General features: G+C 39.8%; 1 protein-coding gene across 6 annotated transcripts in view; it reads left to right on the forward strand.

Moving 5' to 3' along the window:
- Window positions 1–1,091: 1,091 nt before the first annotated feature.
- Window positions 1,092–17,724, forward strand: part of USP33 (ubiquitin specific peptidase 33) — a 71,337-nt gene continuing 54,704 nt past the window's right edge. For 5 of the 6 annotated variants that reach the window (XR_009538897.1, XR_009538899.1, XR_009538898.1 and 2 more), the window contains exon 1: window positions 1,092–1,314. The gene's annotated coding sequence lies outside the window, so the exon portion shown is untranslated. The remainder of the gene's footprint in view (window positions 1,315–17,724) is intronic. The other variant, XM_060139723.1, reaches the window with a different exon arrangement.

The following is a 17,724-nucleotide window of genomic DNA, read 5'->3' on the forward strand; positions in this document are numbered from 1 at the left end:
TTTCAAATAAACCTATAAAACTCTCCTTTAAGTCAGATAGTACTTCGCTACAAGACATCAGGGAACAAATGATTTTCATGATCGTTCTCTTATGTCTTTACAGAGGAATATAAACATTTAAAAACATTTAGATATTTGATTTTTTAAAAATAAAAATTAACCACATTGCTGACATACTGAAGCATGTAAACTGCAATATTTTGAAATATGCTGACCATCAGTGAACCCAGGATAGGTTGTGGTGCAAACTGAGGCCTTGGTGTCAATCCCTATATAGGATGCTGGCAAAACTTCATTTCTTCTATTTTTACCATACGAATAGAATTGAAAGCTCTCATATTCTCTATTTGTTTCTGATGGAGATTGAGCCTCTTACATAATGCTTGAGTACAAGCTCCCATTTGGGAGGCCAAAAAGATAGAGGTAAAGAGACATGTTGAAACTGGCAATTTGAACAATTAATTAATATTAATTTAACTATTTTTATTATTTGCATATCAATCAATTGAACGGATTTTAACAGATCCATAAATTACAAGACAGATCTCTTCAAATGCTCTAGTCACTAAGCAGATACTAAAGTTTCAATAAATATTTGATATGATCTTGATTTTGGCTTAAGGGAAAATGGGAGAGCTGAATTTCTACTTTGTAGATGTGGAAGAAGAAACGCAATGACTTTCAGATAGTCTATGTCCTAAGACGTTGGGAGAAGAAAGAGGAGAGGAAGGGAAAAGGGTTGAATTGAATTAAGTAGTCTAATTTTTCTTTGCACAAGGTCGGAAACCTGAGGCCCTTCAGTGGACAGCCTTAACACAAATTCTGTAATGCATAGAGACAGACCTGCTAATGGTCGTAGTGTGACTGCAGAAGAGGGGAAGAACACGTGTAGAAACGAAAAGTGCCCCAGATCTAAAACTGCTCTGCACGTACAGTCCCTGTGCCGCTAGCTACTTTGGAAGTTCCAGCGGTGAGAGCAGCTTGGGTCTCCACACCTGGAGCCGTTCTCCGCGGCCACGCCCCAGAGGCGGGACGAGCTTTCCTCGAAGCCCCGCCCCTGCCCGCCCTCCTCGCCCTCCTGCGACGCCCTAGAAGCCGGTGGCGGTAGCGAAAACACCGGAAGGAGCTGGAGCCGTTGCGGGAAGTGGCCGGGAGGCTGGTATCCCGCAGGCTGAGCTGCGGGTCCGTTTTCCGGCCTTCCAGAAGCGACGCCGCCCCCTCCTAGGCCAGGGGAAGAAAAGAGGAGCTGGTGGGAGGTGCGGCCGCAGGCCACCGTCGGCCGCGCTGGCGGGGCCCGTGGGGAAGGCCGTGGAGGTGAGCGCGTAGCTGTTGGGAGGGGCGCGGGGTCGAAGTGCGCCTCGCCTGCAGCTAGGGATCGGTCTGTGTTTTCGCTCCCGCGCGCCGGGGCTGTGGCTGCTGCAGCGGCCTCTTTTTCTTGGTTCGGGGTGGTGGTGGGTGCGCGGGTGGGTAGAAGGCCTAGGCCCCTCCGGTGCTCTGCGCTGCAGGGATGATTGGTGGCCTCCCCAGTAGGGGCGGTGGAGGATGCGAGTCAGTCGTAGATTTGAGGAAGGGTCCCCAGGGGGCGCTCCCCTGGGAAGCGGGAGGAAGGAGGGGTGAGAAGAGTCCCGAAGCGGGCCTCCTCTCTTTTCCTCGGTCTCCGCATGCCGGCTTATCAGCCCAGCACGGTGGGCGCAGGCGACTGAAAGCCCCGCAGTGCGCTGGCTCCTGGGTTCTGGTTTCGCTTTGCGGCGTAGTTGGGGTGATCGGACCCATTCGTGCAGCCCCAGGGGTCCCGTTATTAATTGTTGTCAGCAGGAAAACCTAGGCGTCATCGTCACCGAAATTTTTCTTAGACGAATATTTAATCCTTACTGTTTCACCGGTTACTCCTTGCGGTTTGTCCATCCGCAGCTTTTGTTTGAGTCAGTTTCCATGGTGTGTGGTTTCCCAGACCGTTACTCTTACATATTTTACCTACTACAAAATGCTTTTCATTTGAATATTTACAGGGTGCAAATTGAGCTGTTGGATGACTATGGGTGTTTTGCACTCAAGTATTTTTAGGGTTTACGTCTCATATAATCAGTATAAGGCCGGGAAAATTGGGCCAGAGGGGAAAACGCTGGCGGGAGCATAGGCTCTAAACTTACGATAAGGATCTCTAGACTTATTGCTTAATAGATGTATAGAATAGTAGAATTTTTTAGTTTAATCAGATTATTTTTCTTTTAAGGAAAACTTGTTTTAAAAAATAATGAGGCTGTTCTAGTTCCACTTCTGGTTGAGACAATTCTATCATTTGGAAAGGTCTGACCAAAGCAGATAATAAGCTATTTGATTTGAACCTAATACGAATATTGTTAGTGAATTCATGCTATTAATATAAACATGGGGAAAAGTAGGAATCTTATTGAAAGACAGTGCTAATTTTAAGGAAAAGTAATAGTAATAAGTTATACTACACCGGGGGCTTTATGTTATTTAATTTACTTTGGCAGGATTAAAATAAAAAGGACAGTACAAAAGTATTGCAGGAATAAACTATTTGACCTCTTGCCATATGCAAGAGGGATAGTCTACTTAAGATTGCTTCTTATTTTTGATCTGGTTTATAGCCAGCTTTCACTTTTTTGTCTTGAGCTCTTTATAACTTACGCCTTTATAACCTATTTGTAAAAAATAACTGTGCATTTAATGACGTTAGATTGTAGTAAATAGATTATTTTAATCGTTTGAAATTCAGAGTTAAGGAGATAATTTTTACATTTATTTATTGTTAGAATTTTCAGTGACCTTTCACATATACAATCTTATTTGATCCTCATGCCAGTCCTCTGAGTTAGAAATGCCAAGAAGTAAAGTCTTTTCCCATGACAGAAGCATTTCGAGATTGTGTAAGGATCAGAATTTCCCTAAAGCCTGAAATAATCTTGAAGTAACCTTTGATATAAATTGGAATTCAGCTAAGTATTGGAACACTGTGAAGTATAACATGGGACAGACTCTGGACTCTTTGCAAGGAAATGAAGTACATACATGGTGAAAGATTTTTGGTGAGAAACATGAAATGTAGTCATTTCCCAAAAATAAAGGAATAAGTAACAGCTTTCTTTAGTGTTGTTTTTAAACTTTTTTTTTAAGTCTGCATGTGATTTCAGGAGCATTTTGATAAATAGGTTAGTCCCAAAGAGTCTGAGATAAGCTCAGTTTGTTTGTCTATAAAAAGGAGCATGAATTTTGTACTAATACTTAAGAATGCATATATAAAAATAAATGTTCTTTTCAAAAGTTACTCTAGAAGGCTATGTAGGTCAATATCTATGGGTCTATCAGGGAAAGAAAGCCCTTTGGAAAATAAAAAGAATGGAACATGGTTTCTACCCTTAAAGAATTTAAAGTCAGGCTTGTAGTCAAGTAGGGTAGGTTTTTACAGAACTGTGGTAAAATGTCTTATGACTATTACAATCAGGAATTTAGGTGAGGGAGACATGACTTGTGATTGAATCTTGATAGAGATGATATTTGAGATGAGTGAGCTTTGCAAGGTTTTCAACAGGCGAATATTGGAGGACATTTCTAAAAACAATAGATTATTGCGTTCCTGGAAAGGTACAACTTCTATTTGAGAAAGGATCAGTACAACAATTTGGCTGATAATAAGTTATGATTTATCTAAGTTAGAAATAGGAGATGAAAAAGACAAATTACGAAGGGCTTCATTGAAGATGTTTGGTTAGAAGAGGTGTGTGATCCATATGAATGCAGAATGAGCTGTAATTGGGAGATGATTGAGACCAAGAGAACACTTGGGCAGCTTTAGGTTAAGCAAGATCTTGATAGTGTCACCTTTTTTTTTTTTTTTTGCAGTACGCGGGCCTCTCACTGTTGTGGCCTCTCCCGTTGCGGAGCACAGGCTCCGGACGCGCAGGCTCAGCGGCCATGGCTCACGGGCCCAGCCGCTCCGCGGCATGTGGGATCCTCCTGGACCAGGGCATGAACTCGTGTCCCCTGCATCGGCAGGCGGACTCACAGCCGCTGCGCCACCAGGGAAGCCCCGATAGTGTCACTTTTGTGGCCCTTGTAGTTTCTCCAAAGTGCTATCTTGTAAGCAGACCTTGAGATAACATGGGTGCAGGTGAGATGCCAGGAAGCACAAGTGAGGGAGTGGGTAAAGAGTCAGGAAAGGGAAAAAAAGCCAGTGATGGGCAACTGGGGGTTAATCCTGTGGAGATTTTTGTAGAGCTGCCTTAGAATTGTCCTACTAACTGAAGGGTAGATGGGGAGTTTTTCCACCTACTCCAGTCCTCACTGATGGAAATTGTTCTTGAAATGTTTCGAGCACTTCCCATTGTGTTAGCTAGGGTTGGGCAGGCTCCTGTTGGTGGAGGTGGGAAGCTGTCAGGATACTATCTGTACCAGCTGCAAGATGAGCTGAAGGGATGGGGGCCGGATGTCAACTGTGTCTGTTAATAGGTATTCTTATTAAATAATCAAGATGTGAAATAAAAGCCTCAATTTAGGTGGAGATCTAGAAGAAACGCGAGTTGAGAAGTGATGGATAAAAGAAGCAAGCAGTAGAATTTGGTAACTGGTAGAATATAGAAAATGAGGAGGGATGCTAAAATGGCACTGAGCTTTGAGAGTTATGTAACTTGTGATTGAGGAGGGTTGACAGAAGGTCACTGACATTCAAATTAGTTATTTCAGGAGAATAAAGGAATTACAGTGTGTTGAAGAATGTTGATAAAGTAGAGTGTAGGTGACCAGTCATTCAAAAGGGAAAGTAGGGTGGAGATTTGAACAGTGCTGCCACCCCTACTAGATACACAGTGTCTGACCCATACTTGATTGGGCCTTTGTTAAATTAGCCTCTAAATGCCTGGGGCTAGCTCGTCCTGAAATATGGCAGTATGGTGAAAATATGAGACTGAATGTGACATAGAATAAGAAAATTTCTTACATTTTTTAACTATTTATAAAATCCTGAAGGAGGAATTGCCAATATTTTTAGTAGAGGCATTATTTAGATGAATAAATTCTGATTCTTTTTTATAATCAACAATATTCTGGTAAAGAAAAAAATTGACAAAATTTCTTAGAGTGGTTCTCATTTGAATATGGTGGTTGCAATTGTTTTTCCATGATTCTACATGTTCTACTTAAGTAGTTTTAATGACTGTCCCATAATGTTGATATTCTGTTAATTTAATTACCCCTCCATCTTGCTCAGAAGTGACTTAGGGTGAAAATTACCATCAGCTGGTTTGTGCTTCTATTAGAACTCTGTTATATTCATTGATTCTTGTTCTCCATTTCTCTTCCTCTTGCTTCCTCCCTCTTCTCTCTTCCCCCTCTGCCTAGTGTTTGTCACAATTATTTCAACTAGATAAGGCTACAATTGACTATACTTTGCTGTTATTGGACAGATTTTTTTTCTTTGTAGGAAATGCTGATTAATGTTTACAAATCTTGATTAAGGAATTTTATTTAAAGCAAGGTTGCCGGGTTGGAGCTATGCTTTTGGGTGGTTTATTGTGGCAGTGTTAAGAATAGGTTCTAGAACAGCTAGATTGCAGGTAGAGCAATCAATTAGGAGATTATATAGTTCTCTTAATAGACTCAGTAAGCCTCTCATTAATTAGACTGTTAAGGGTCAAAGGGACAGATGTTTTTAAGAAAAGGGAAATTAGAAGATTAGTACTAAATTTCTTTTTCTTTGTTATGGTTTGAATGAAAATTAAGAACGATTAGGGGAAGAGTTATAGGACTGTGAGATCTGTGTGAAGATTTTAAGGAGTTTGTGTTTGCTAGAATATTTGTTTAAAGGACAGGAAACACAGTTCTTAAAAGTGCTCATCAGGGGACTTCCCTGGTGGCACATTGTTTAAGAATCTGCTTGCCAATGCAGGGGACACAGGTTTAAGCCCTGGTCGGGGAAGCTCACATGCCGCGGAGCAACTAAGCCTGTGCACCACAACTACTGAGCCCGTGTGCCACAACTACTGAAGCCTGCGCGCCTAGAGCCCATGATCTGCAACAAAAGAAGCCACCGCAATGAGAAGGCCGTGCACCACAATGAAGAGTATCTCCCGCTCGCCGAAAGTAGAGAAAGCCCGCGGACAGCAACGAAGACCCAACGCAGCCATAAATAAATTAATTAATTAAAAAATAAAACAGTGTTCATCAGGGGACTTCCCTGGTGGTGCAGTGGATAAGACTCCACGTCTTATCCACTGGGGGCCCGGGTTCGATCCCTGGTAAGGGAACTAGATCCCACATGTGTGCTGCAACTAAGAGTTCGCATGCCACAACTAAGGAGCCCATGAGCCACAACTTGAGACCCGGCACAACCAAACAAATAAATTTTTTTTTTTTTTTTGCAGTACGTGGGCCTCTCACTGTTGTGGCCTCTCCCGTTGCAGAGCACAGGCTCCGGATGCGCAGGCTCAGTGGCCATGGCTCACGGGCCCAGCCGCTCCGCGGCATGTGGGATCTTCCCAGACCGGGGCACGAACCTGTGTCCCCCGCATCGGCAGGTGGACTCTCAACCACTGCGCCACCAGGGAAGCCCAAATATATTTTTTTAAAAAGTGCTCATCAGCATATTTTATAGATTAAAAGTCTCCACGGACTCTTACTATGGATTGATTTAGAATAAAATAAACTTTTCTGCCTATTGTACTCTGCTGATATTAATACTTCTATTGTCAATGTTTTTGGCTTGCTTTTGTTGTATAGTAATTTTCTTCTATGGTAAATATGGAAAAATAAGCTGTAAGGTTATTATAATGTTGTATTTTTACAATTAAAATAATTTTGAAACCTAGTATTTAAAATAGTACAGTTGGGGGCTTCCCTGGTGGCGCAGTGGTTGAGAGTCCGCCTGCCAACGCAGGGGACGCGGGTTCGTGCCCCGGTCCGGGAAGATCCCACATGCCGCAGAGCGGCCGGGCCCGTGAGCCACGGCCGCTGAGCCTGGGCTCTGCAACGGGAGAGGCCACAACAGTGACAGGCCTGTGTACCGCAAAAACAAACACCAAAAACCAAAACAAAATAAAATAGTACAGTTGGGCTTCCCTGGTGGCACAGTGGTTAAGAATCCACCTGCCAGTGCAGGGGACATGGGTTCGAGCTCTGGTCCAGGAAGATCCCACATGCTGTGGAGCAACTAAGCCTGTGCGCCACAGCTACTGACCCTGCGCTCTAGAGCCTGCAAACCACAACTACTGAGTCCACATGCCACAACTACTGAAGCCTGCCCACCTAGAGCCCGTGCTCCGCAACAAGAGAAGGCACCGCAATGAGAAGCACATGCACTGCAACGAAGAGCAGCCCCCACTTGCCTCAACTAGAAGAAAGCCGCACACAGCAACAAAGACCCAACACAGCTAAAAATAATAAATAAAATTAAAAATAAAATAAAATAGTACAGTTGGGGGCTTCCAGGGTGGTGTAGTGGTTAAGAATCCTCCTACCAATGCAGGGGACATGGGTTTGATCCTTGGTCCGGGAAGATCCCACGTGCCCCGGAACAACCAAGCCCGTGCACCACAACCAATGAGCCTTGCGCTCTAGTGCCTGCAAGCCACAACTACTGAAGCCCATGCGCCTAGAGCCCGTGCTCCACAACAAGAGAAGCCACCACAATGAGAAGCCCGCGCACTGCAACAAAAAGTAGCCCCCGCTCGCTGCAACTAGAGAAATCCCAGGCAGAACAACAAAGACCCAATGCAGCCAAAAATAAATAATTATTTTTAAAAAAACTGTTTAAAAAAGTAAAAGATAAAATAGTACAGTTGAACTAGTCAGATTAGTTGTAGTAATGGAACAGTTGTATAGGTTGAAACTACTGACAGACAAATCAGTTTTTCTGCAGTCAGAGAATCTTAGAATTGACTTTAGGGCAAAATGCTGTCCTTTGAAACACCTGACAGTTGGTCTTCCAGCCTCTGTGTGTAACAATGATGGGGAACATCCTACTTCCCAAGATTCTACTTTCCATTTTTATATAACTCTAATTGTTGAAAATATTCACCATTGACTGGAGTTGCTATTTCTAAATTTCTCAAGTTACGTAAAAAAGAAAAGATCTCTCTTACTTTGGTCATGTCCAAATAATTGGAATGCATGTATCAAGTCCTCCAACTTTTTTTTTTTTTTGGCTGCTTGGAGCGACTTACGGGATTGTAGTCCCCCAGCCAGGGCCTGGGCAGTGAAAGTGCCGAGTCCTAACCACTGGACCGCCAGGGAACTCCCCTCAAGTCCTCCAACTTTTGCCTTCTGCTGTCTAAACATAACATCCATACTTTCAATTTTTGCTCATAATAGTTAACATTTATTGAGTGCTTACTCTCACTCTGTTCGAAGTAATTTATGTATGTTAACAAATGTGTTATATAACACCCCCCCAACTCCACGAGGTAGATTTTTGTAATTATCTCAATTTTATAGATGAGGGAACTGAGGCACAGAGAAGTGACTTAACCCTGGTCACAAACCTAGGACATAGTGGAGCTTGGATTTGAACCCAGGTAGCCTTGCTCCGGAAACTTTACTTTTAGCCATAGTGTTGTCTTTATGAGGATACAGTTTTCAAATTATTTAAGACTGTCTATGGAAGGCATTTGTATTCTGTAGCTTTTAACGTTCTTCATAAATAAAACGTTCACTAAATAATCTACTTAGTTTATGAGTACAATAAGACTGGCTTCTCTTTTTATTGTGAAACCTATTCTGTTGTTAAATTGAGTGAGAACTGCACTGTTGTTTCCTTCGTCTTTTAGCATCTAGAATCTAAATACCTGAAACCCTTTTTTTGGCCTTACTTTAGACAGTAGACTTTTTTTTTAATTAATTAATTAATTTATTTATTTTTGGGTGTGTTGGGTCTTCGTTTCTGTGCGAGGGCTTTCTCTAGTTGCGGCGAGCAGGGACCACTCTTCATCGTGGTACGTGGGCCTCTCACTATCGCGGCCTCTCTTGTTGCGGAGCACAGGATCCAGACGCGCAGCCTCAGTAGTTGTGGCTCACGGGCCCAGTCGCTCCGCGGCATGTGGGATCCTCGCAGACCAGGGCTCGAATCCGTGTCCCCTGCATTGGCAGGCAGATTCTCAACCCCTGTGCCACCAGGGAAGCCCCTGACAGTAGACTCTTTTAATGCCAATATAGAATACTATATCCATCCTTGTTAATCTTAGCTCATTTTTCTAAATAAAATGTCATTTCTTTAATTATTTTTATAATTTTATAATTAGTTTTAACTAGCCTGTCTTCTGTGTCTTTATCCAGATTTTTGTTAAGAATTTTGAACAGTTCTGCCATCTGCTAATACAGAGTTTCTTCTGGATTCATATTAATCTTCTGTGTAACTAATAAATTAGCAACCAGTTCTCATGACAAATTTTTTTGTCACAGTCGCTTGATTCTGATTCTTTATAAATAGCTTTACTTTTTGGAATAGACTAGATAATGGAATACAGGCAGTTTTTCAATATTAAAAGGTTCTCCTTAGGTTACCAACTATGTCTTGATGTGTAACAAATATTAATAACACTGGTCCCTATGCTTTTCCTGTATTAAAACTTGAATGTCTGCTATTCTTTTATTAGGATGACCGGGTCAGAATTTGGGGCCTGAAGACTTGGGGATTGTACTGCTAAAAAGTAATATCTTCCCCACCCCCTTAAAAGTAATATCTTCAGAAGCAGTTTTGAATCTACAGATGGGCACTTGAGCCCCTGCCAAAGCTGTACATCATACAGCATGATGCTGTCATTTCAACCTGGAAGATTTTTCAGTTGTTATTACCATTATTATTGCTGGGGAGATTTCAAATTGTCCAGATAGGGTAGATAGAGGGAAAAGTTGTCTGGTAAAAGATTGCAAAGGTCAGGACAAATTGAGGTCAAATTATGGAAAGCCTTAATTTCCATGCACAGTTTGAATATCTTTTGCTCTCTAGTAATTCCCAACCTGTGATCCCCAAGCTTCCAGAGGAGTCTTAGAGTTTTGTAGATTAATAGTTTTGTAGATTTGTATATTTTGGAGATTAAACCCTTGTTGGTTTCTTCACTTGCATATATTTTCTTCCATTCTGAGGGTTGGCTTTTCGTTTGTTTATGGTTTCCTTTGCTGTGCAAAAGCTTTTAAGTTTAATTAGATCCCATTTGTTTATTTTTGTTTTAATTTTCATTACTCTAGGAAGTGGATCAAAAAAGATCTTGTTGCAGTTTATGTCAAAGAGTGTTCTGCCTATGTTTTCCTATAAGAGTTTTATAGTGTCTGGCCTTACATTTAGGTCTTTGATCCATTTTAAGTTTATTTTTGTGTATGATGTTTGGGAGTGTTCTAATTTCATTCTTTTACATGTAGCTGTCCAGTTTTCCCAGCATCGCTTGTTGAAGAGACTGTCTTTTCTCCATTGTATATTCTTGCCTCCTTTGTCATAGATTAGGTGACAATAGGTGCGTGGGTTTATCTCTGGGCTTTTTACCCTGTTCCATTGATCTGTATTTCTGTTTTTGTGCCAGTATCATACTCTCTCGATTACTGTAGCTTTGTAGTATAGTCTGAAGTCAGGGAGCCTGATTCCTCCAGTTCCGTTTTTCTTTCTCAAGATTGCTTTGGCCATTTGGGGTCTTTTGTGTTTCCATACAAATTGTAAAATGTTTTGTTCTAATTCTATGAAAAAATGCCATTGGTAATTTGATGGGGATTGCATTGAATCTGTAGATTGCTTTGGGTAGTATAGTCATTTTCACAGTATTGATTGTTCTGATCCAAGAACATCGTATATCTCTCCATCTGTTTGTTCATCTTTGATTTTTTTCATCAGTATCTTATAATTTTCTTTTTTAAAAAATAAATTTATTTATTTTTATGTATTAGGCTGTGTCGGGTCTTAGTTCCAGTGTGCAGAATCTTTGTTGCGGCATGTGGGATCTGTCGTTTCAGTGAGCAGGCTTCTCTCTAGTTGTGGTGTGCGGGCTCTTGAATGTGGGGGCTCAGTAGTTGCGGCACGCGGGCTCTCTAGTTGTGGTGCACAGGCTCCAGAGCATGCAGGTTTAGTTGCCCCGTGACATGTGTGATCTTACTTCCGCGACCAGAGATCGAACCCGTGTCCCCTGCATTGGAAGGCGGATTCTTAACCACTGGACCACCAGGGAAGTCCCAGTATCTTATAGCTTTCTGAGTACAGGTCTTTGGCCTCCTTAGGTAGGTTTATTCATAGGTGTTTTATTCTTTTTGTTGTGATGGTAAATGGGACTATTTCCTTAATTTCTCTTTCTGATCTTTCGTTGTTAGTGTATAGGAATGCAAGAGATTTCTGTGTATTAATTTTGTATCCTGCAACTTTACCAAATTCATTGATTAGCTCTAGTAGTTTTCTAGTAGCATCTTTAGGATTTTCTGTGTATAGTATCATGTTATCTGCAAATTAATTCTCATTAAGCTGTTTAAATACCAGAACATTAATAGCAGAATGGAGATAACTGATCTTTCTCTAGTCCTCCTTTCTTCTTTGCTGTGAGGCAACATTCTGAGTACATAACCTTCAAAACTGTATTTTTATCCTTTTACAGTGGATATGTACATACAGATACAATGTGCTATTATGCATGTTTTGTTTTGGGGCTTTATTTTTTTTGAACATTGTTTTCTTATTTTTTTTGTTTTTTTTTTATTTTAACTGAAGTATAGTTAATTTACAATGTTGTATTAGTTTCTGGTGTACAGCAAAGTGATTCTGTTGTACATATATATATTTTTCACATTTTTTTCATTATAGTTTATTACAGGATAATTAAGTATAGTTCCCTGTGCTATACAGTAGGACCTTGTTTACCTGTTTTATATATAGTAGTTTGTATCTGATAATCCCAAACTCCTAATGTATTCTTCCCTCAGGTTTTAAATTTTTACTTCAGTGGTATCATAGAGAATGTATTATTTTTCATCTTCCTTTTTTTCCATTCAACATTATGTCCTTTAGATCTATTCATGTTGATAAATTATCCATCCAGTTCGTGAAGTTAAACTGATGTGTAGTGTTCAGTCATGAATATATATACATATATATACGTATATATACGTATATGTATATATATATCCAACCTTGTATTGATGCACTTAAAACATTTTACAGTCAAAAGTGAGATAACATACTGTCTGGAAAGCAGTGAGAAGAATATTTCCATCCCATTGGCAAACATTGGTATTAAGAAGAAAATATATAGTTTAAATACTTTTATTATTAAGTAAATAAAACTAAGAGAATTCAGTTCCCATATTTAGGGATTAAGAAAATAAAACAGAAACCAAATAGGACATGTGGATTAAAGATAAAACTGTAATTAATGGAATTGGAAACAACAAAACAAAAATAGTGGAAAGGATAAATCCCAAAGCTGGTTCTTTGCAAGGACTGATGAATTAGATAAACCTCATATAGAAGAGAAGAAAATGGAGTAAAAATATGCAATATTAAGAATGAGGAAGGAGACATCATAGATACCCAGGTATAGGAGAGGTTAACGGAATTTTATGCAAACCTTCTTGAGAATACTACATGTTATGCCATGATGCCAAAGTTGAAAGTCAAGATTAATGGATAATTTTTTTTTTTTTTTTGTGGTACGCGGGCCTCTCACTGTTGTGGCCTCTCCCGTTGCGGAGTACAGGCTCCGGACGCGCAGGCTCAGCGGCCATGGCTCATGGGCCCAGCCGCTCTGCGGCACGTGGGATCTTCTCGGACCGTGGCACGAACCCATGTCCCCTGCATCGGCAGGCGGACTCTCAACCACTGCGCCACCAGGGAAGCCCTAATGGATAATTTTATACCAAAATATAAATTAATAAAATTGACCCAAGAAGCAGAAAAGTTGAATTGACCAGTTCTTGCTCAAGGATTGAAAAGGTCATTGAAGATCTGTCCTTGAAAGAGGCAGCATAACAGATGGTTTCACAGCTGACTTTTATTTAGTTTATAAACAACATATAGTTTTTTTAAAAAACTGTATTGTATGTTATTAAAGATGCAAAGCTACTCAGTGCATTCTGTGAAGTACACATATTGGGTTGGCCAAAAAGTTCGTACGGGTTTCTCCATAAGATGTTACAAACTTTTTGGCCAGCCCGATACTTTTATCCCTGATTAAAAATGCTATCAAAAAAGGTCAATCTCACTTACATCTAGAAATGCAAAATTTCTAAATACAATATTAGCCAATAGAATCTAGATATGAAATAACGGACTAATAGTACATTTTGACCCGCAAGGGTGTATTACATCAGTGCAAGGATCCTTAGTATCAAGTCTGTTAATATAATAGATAATATCAACAAATGAAACAAGGAGTCTAGGAAGCCATCAGTAGCTGCTGAAAAGACATTTAAAAAAAAATCTTTATTGGAGTATAATTGCTTTACAGTGTTGTGTTAGTTTCTGCTGTATAACAAAGTGAATCAGCTATATGCATATGTATATCCCCATATCTCCTCCCTCTTGAGTCTCCCTCCCACCCTCCTTATCCCACCCCTGTAGGTGGTCACAAAGCACCAAGCTGATCTCCCTGTGCTATGCAGCTGCTTCCCACTAGGTATCTATTTTACATGTGGTAGTATATATATGTCAGTGTTACTCTTTCACTTCATCCCACCTTCCCTTTCCCCATGTCCGCAAGTCCATTCTCCATATCTGTGTCTTTATTCCTGTCCTGCCCATAGGTTCATGAGAACCATTTTTTTTTTTTTTAAGATTCCATATATATGTGTTAGCATGTGGTATTTGTTTTTCTCTTTCTGGCTTACTTCAGTCTGTATGACAGACTATAGGTCCATCCACTTCACTACAAGTAACTCAATTTCGTTTCTTTTTATGGCTGAGCAATATTCCATTGTATATATGTGCCACATCTTCTTTATCCATTCATCTGTCTATGGACACTTAGGTTGCTTCCATGTCCTGGCTATTGTAAATAGTGCTACAGTGAACATTGTGTTACATGACTCTTTTTGAATTATGGTTTTCTCAGTGTATATGTTTGGGATTGTTGGGTTATGTAGTAGTTCTATTTTTAGTTTTCTAAGGAACCTCCATACTGTTCTTCATAGAGGCTGTGTCAATTTACATTCCCACCAACAGTGCAAGAGGGTTCCTTTTTCTCCACACCCTCTCCAGCATTTGTTTTTTGTAGACCTTGTGATAATGGCCATTCTGACCAGTGTGAGGTGATACCTCATTGTAGTTGTGATTTGCCTTTCTCTAATGATTAGTGATGTTGAGCATCTTTTTTTTTTTTTTTTTCTGTACGCGGGCCTCTCACTGCCGTGGCCTCTCCTGTTGCAGAGCACAGACTCCAGACGTGCAGGCTCAGCGGCCATGGCTCACAGGCCCAGGCGCTCCGTGGCATGTGGGATCTTCCCGGATGGGGGCACGAACCTGTGTCCCCTGCATCAGCAGGCAGACTCTCAACAACTGTGCCACCAGGGAAGCCCGAGCATCTTTTCATGTGTTTGTTGGCAATCTGTATACTTTTTTTGGAGAAATCTCTGTTTAGGTCTTCTGCCCATTTTTGAATTGGGTTTTTTGATACTAAGCTGAATGAGCTGCTTGTATATTTTGGAGATTAATCCTTTGTCAGTTGCTTCGTTTGCAAATATTTTGTCCCATTCTGAGGGTTGTCTTTTTGTCTTGTTTATGGTTTCCTTTGCTGTGCAAAACCTGTTAAGTTTCATTAGGTCCCATTTGTTTATTTTTGTTTTTATTTCCATTTCTCTAGGAGGTGGGTCAAAAAGGATCTTGCTGTGACTTATGTCATAGAGTGTTCTGCCTGTGTTTTCCTCTAAGAATTGTATAGTGTCTGGTCTTACATTTAGGTCTTTAATCCATTTTGTGTTTATTTTTGTGTATGGTGTTAGGAAGTGTTCTAGTTTCATTCTTTTACATGTAGCTGTCCAATTTGCCCAACACCACTTATTGAAGAGACTGTCTTTTCTCCATTTTATACTCTTGCCTCCTTTATCAAACATAAGGTGACCATATGTGCGTGGGTTTATCTCTGGGCTTTCTATTCTGTTCCATTGATCTATGTTTCTGTTTTTTGTGGCAGTACCATACTGTCTTGATTACTGTAGCTTTGTAGTATAGTCTGAAGTCAGGGAGCCTGATTCCTCCAGCTCTGTTATTCTTTCTCAAGATTGCTTTGGCTATTCGGGGTCTTTTGTGTTTCCATACAAATTGTGAAATTTTTTGTTCTAGTTCTGTGAAAAATGCCATTGGTAGTTTGATAGGGATTGCACTGAATCTGTAGATTGCTTTGGGTAGTCCAGTCACTTTTACAATGTTGATTCTTCCAATCCAAGAATGTGGTATATCTCTCCATTTGTTTGTATCATCTTTAATTTCTTTCATCAGCATCATAGTTTTCTGTGTACAGGTCTTTTGTCTCCTTAGGTAGGTTTATTCCTAGGTGTTTTAGTCTTTTTGTTGCAGTGGTAAATGGGAGTGTTTCCTTAATTTCTCTTTCAGATTTTTCATCATTAGTGTATAGGCATGCAAGAGATTTCTGTTCATTAATCTTGTATCCTGGTACTTTACCAGATTCATTGATTAGCGCTAGTAGTTTTCTGGTAGCATCTTTAGGATTTTCTATGTATAGTATCATGTCATCTGCAAACAGTGAAAGCTTTACTTCTTCTTTTCTCATTTGGATTCCTTTTATTTCGTTTTCTTCTCTGATTGCTGTGGGTAAAACTTCCAAAATATGTTGAATAATAGTGGTGAGAGTGGGCAGCTTTGTCTTGTTCCTGATCTTAGAGGAAATGGTTTCAGTTTTTCACCATCGAGAACTATGTTGGCTCTGGGTTTGTCATATATGGCCTTTATTATGTTGCGGTAAGTTCCCTCTGTGCCTACTTTCTGGAGTGTTTTTATCATAAATGGGTGTTGAATTTTGTGGAAAGCTTTTTCCGCATTTATTGAGATGATCATATGGTTTTTATTTTTCAGTTTGTTAGTATGGTGTATCACATTGTTTGATTTGCATATATTGAAGAGTCCTTGCATTCCTGGAATAAACCCCACTTGATCATGGTGTATGATCCTTTGAATGTGTTGTTGGATTCTGTTTGCTAGTATTTTGTTGAGGATTTTTGCATTTATGTTCATCAGAGATATTGGCTTGCAGTTTTCTTTTTTTGTGACATCTTTGTCTGGTTTAGGTATCAGGGTGATGGTGGCCTCATAGAATGAGTTTGGGAGTGTTCCTCCCTCTGCTATATTTTGGAAGAGTTTGAGAAGGATAAGTGTTAGCTCTTTTCTAAATGTTTGATAGAATTCGCCTGTGAAGCCATCTGGCTCTGGGCTTTTGTTCGTTGGAAGATTTTCAATCACAGTTTCAGTTTCAGTGCTTGTGATTCGTCTGTTTATATTTTCTGTTCCTTCTTGGCTCAGTCTCAGAAGGTTGTGCTTTTCTAAGAATTTGTCCATTTCTTCCAGGTTGTCCATTTTATTGGCATATAGTTGCTTGTAGCAATCTCTCATGATCCTTTGTATTTCTGCAGTGTCTATTGTTACTTCTCATTTTTCATTTCCAATTCTGTTGATTTGAGTCTTCTCCCTTTTTTTCTTGATGAGTCTGGCTAATGGCTTATCAATTTTGTTTATCTTCTCAAAGAACCAGATTTTAGTTTTATTGATCTTTGCTATTGTTTCCTTCATTTCTTTTTCATTTATTTCTGATCTGATCTTTATGATTTCTTTCGTTCTGCTAACTTTGGGGGGGTTTTGCTTCTTTTTTCTTTAATTGCTTTAGGTGTAAGTTTCGGTTGTTTATTTGAGATTTTTTTTTTGTTTCTTGAGGTAGGATTGTATTGCTTTTAACTTCTCTCTTAGAACTGCTTTTGCTGCATCCCATAGGTTTTGGGTCATCATTGTTTTCATTGTCATTTGTTTCTAGGTATTATTTGATTTCCTCTTTGATTTCCTCAGTGATCTCTTGGTTATTTAGTGACGTGTTATTTAGACTCCATGTTTTTGTATTTTTTACAGTTGTTTTCCTGTAATTGATATCTATTCTCATAGTGTTGTGATCAGAAAAGATACTTGATATGATTTCAGGTTTCTAAAATTTACCAAGGCTTGATTTGTGACCCAAGATATGGTCTATCCTGGAGAATGTTCCATGCGCAGTAGAGAAGAAAGTGTATTGTGTTGTTTTGGGATGGAATGTCCTACAAATATCAGTTAAGTCCATCTTGTTTAATGTGTCATTTAAAGTTTTTGTTCCTTATTTATTTTCATTTTGGACGATCTGTGCATTGGTGAAAGTGGGATATTAAAGTCCCCTACTATGATTGTGTTACTATTTCCTCTTTTATGGCTGTTAGCATTTGCCTTATGTATTGAGGTTCTCCTATATTGGATGCATAAATATTTACAATTGTTATATTTTCTTGGATTGATCGCTTGATCATTTTGTAGTGTCCTTCATTGTCTCTTTTAATAGTCTTTATTTAAAGTCTATTTTGTCTGATACAAGAATTGCTACTCCAGCTTTCTTTTGATTTCCATTTGCCTGGAATATCTTTTTCCATCCCCTCACTTTCAGTCTGTATGTGTCCCTAGGTCTGAAGTGGGTCTCTTGTAGACAGCAGATATATGGGTCTTGTTTTTGTATCTGTTCAGCCAGTATATGTGTTTTGGTTGGAGCATTTATCCATTTA

The sequence above is a fragment of the Lagenorhynchus albirostris genome, chromosome 2 (assembly GCF_949774975.1).
Source record: "Lagenorhynchus albirostris chromosome 2, mLagAlb1.1, whole genome shotgun sequence".
Classification (NCBI taxonomy): domain Eukaryota; kingdom Metazoa; phylum Chordata; class Mammalia; order Artiodactyla; family Delphinidae; genus Lagenorhynchus; species Lagenorhynchus albirostris.